This window comes from Arachis hypogaea, chromosome 9, assembly GCF_003086295.3.
Source record: "Arachis hypogaea cultivar Tifrunner chromosome 9, arahy.Tifrunner.gnm2.J5K5, whole genome shotgun sequence".
Classification (NCBI taxonomy): Eukaryota; Viridiplantae; Streptophyta; class Magnoliopsida; order Fabales; family Fabaceae; genus Arachis; species Arachis hypogaea.
Genome location: NC_092044.1, coordinates 24,530,006 through 24,532,582, shown reverse-complemented (window position 1 = coordinate 24,532,582; position 2,577 = coordinate 24,530,006). Strand labels below are relative to the sequence as shown.

General features: G+C 42.6%; 1 non-coding gene across 1 annotated transcript; it reads left to right on the top strand.

Moving 5' to 3' along the window:
* Positions 1–2,018: 2,018 nt before the first annotated feature.
* LOC112713940 (small nucleolar RNA R71) lies at positions 2,019–2,126 on the top strand. The gene has a single exon (XR_003158900.1). It is a non-coding gene; the product is annotated as a small nucleolar RNA R71 (small nucleolar RNA).
* The last annotated feature ends 451 nt before the right edge of the window (positions 2,127–2,577 follow it).

Below are 2,577 nucleotides of genomic sequence, written 5' to 3'. Positions count from 1 at the left end.
TTCTTGCCCTTTTCTGGCGTTTAACGCCAGTCTGGTGCCCCTTTCTGGCGTTAAACGCCCAGAATGGTGCCAGACTGGGCGTTAAACGCCCAACAGCTAGCCTCACTGGCATTTAAACGCCAGTAGGTGCGTCCTCCAGGGTATGCTATTTTTCTTCCTGTTTTTCATTCTGTTTTTGCTTTTTTCATTGATTTTGTGACTTCTTATGATCATCAACCTACAAAAAATATAAAATAACAAAAGAAAATAGTTAATTATAAAACATTGGGTTGCCTCCCAACAAGCGCTTCTTTAATGTCATTAGCTTGACAGAGGACTCTTATGGAGCCTCAGAAATGCTCAGAGCTATGTTGGAACCTCCCAACACCAAACTTAGAGTTTGAATGTGGGGGTTCAACACCAAACTTAGAGTTTGGTTGTGGCCTCCCAACACCAAACTTAGAGTTTGACTGTGGGGGCTCTGTTTGGCTCTGTTTTAAGAGAAGCTCTTCATGCTTCCTCTCCATGATGACAGAGGGATATCCTTGGGCCTTAAACACCAAGGATTCTTCATTCACTTGAATGATCAACTCTCCTCTATCAACATCAATCACAGCCCTTGCTGTGGCTAGGAAGGGTCTGCCAAGGATGATGGATTCATCCATGCACTTCCCAGTCTCTAGGACTATGAAATCAGTAGGGATGTAATGGTCTTCAACTTTAACCAGAACATCCTCTACAAGTCCATGGGCTTGTTTTCTTGAGTTGTCTGCCATCTTTAGTGAGATTTTTACAGCTTGTACCTCAGAGATCCCTAACTTCTCCATTACAGAGAGAGGCATAAGGTTTACACTTGATCCTAAGTCACACAAGGCCTTCTTGAAGGTCATGGTGCCTATGGTACAAGGTATTGAAAACTTCCCAGGATCCTGTCTCTTTTGAGGCAGTTTCTGCCTAGACAAGTCATCCAGTTCCTTGGTGAGCAAAGGGGATTCATCCTCCCAAGTCTCATTTCCAAATAACTTGTCATTTAGCTTCATGATTGCTCCAAGGTATTTAGCAACTTGCTCTTCAGTGACATACTCATCCTCTTCAGAGGAAGAATACTCATCAGAGCTGATGAATGGCAGAAGTAAGTCCAATGGAATCTCTATGGTCTCAGTTTGAGCCTCAGATTCCCATGGTTCCTCATTGGGGAACTCATTGGAAGCCAGTGGATGCCCAGTGAGGCTTTCCTCAGTGGCGTTCACTGCCTCTCCTTCCTCCCAAAATTTGGCCATGTTGATGGCCTTGCACTCTCCTTTTGGATTTTCTTCTGTATTGCTTGGGAGAGTACTAGGAGGGAGTTCAGTAATTTTCTTGCTCAGCTGACCCACTTGTGCCTCCAAATTTCTAATGGAGGATCTTGTTTCAGTCATGAAACTTTGAGTGGTTTTGATCAGATCAGAGACCATGATTGCTAAGTCAGAGGTATTCTGCTTAGAACTCTCTGTCTGTTGCTGAGAAGATGATGGAAAAGGCTTGCTATTGCTAAACCTGTTTCTTCCACCATTATTATTGTTGAAACCTTGTTGAGGTCTCTGTTGATCCTTCCATGAAAAATTTGGATGATTTCTCCATGAAGGATTATAGGTGTTTCCACAGGGTTCTCCCATGTAATTCACCTCTTCCATTGAAGGGTTCTCAGGATCATAAGCTTCTTCCTCAGATGAAGCCTCCTTAGTACTGCTTGGTGCATTTTGCATTCCAGACAGACTTTGAGAAATCATATTGACTTGTTGAGTCAATATTTTATTCTGAGCCAACATGGCATTCAGAGTGTCAATCTCAAGAATTCCTTTCTTCTGACTAGTCCCATTGTTCACAGGATTTCTTTCAGAAGTGTACATGAATTGGTTATTTGCAACCATTTCAATCAGTTCTTGAGCTTCAGTAGGCGTCTTCTTCAGATGAAGAGATCCTCCTGCAGAGCTATCCAAAGACATCTTGGATAGTTCAGAGAGACCATCATAGAAAATACCTATGATGCTCCATTCAGAAAGCATATCAGAAGGACACTTTCTGATTAATTGTTTGTATCTTTCCCAAGCTTCATAGAGGGATTCTCCTTCCTTCTGTCTGAAGGTTTGGACTTCCACTCTAAGCTTACTCAATTTTTGAGGTGGAAAGAACTTTGCCAAGAAGGCATTGACTAGCTTTTCCCAAGAGTCCAGGCTTTCTTTAGGTTGAGAGTCCAACAATGTTCTAGCTCTGTCTCTTACAGCAAAAGGGAATAGTATAAGTCTGTAGACCTCAGGGTCAACCCCATTAGTCTTGACAGTGTCACAGATTTGCAAGAACTCAGCTAAGAACTGATGAGGATCTTCCAATGGATGTCCATGGAACTTGCAATTCTGTTGCATTAGTGAAACTAATTGAGGCTTAAGCTCAAAGTTGTTTGCTCCAATGGCAGGGATAGAGATGCTTCTCCCATAGAAATCAGGAGTAGGTGCAGTAAAGTCACCCAGCACCTTCCTTGCATTGTTGGCATTGTTGTTTTCGGCTGCCATGTGTTATTCTTCTTTGAAGAATTTGGTCAGGTCCTCTAAAGAGAGTTGT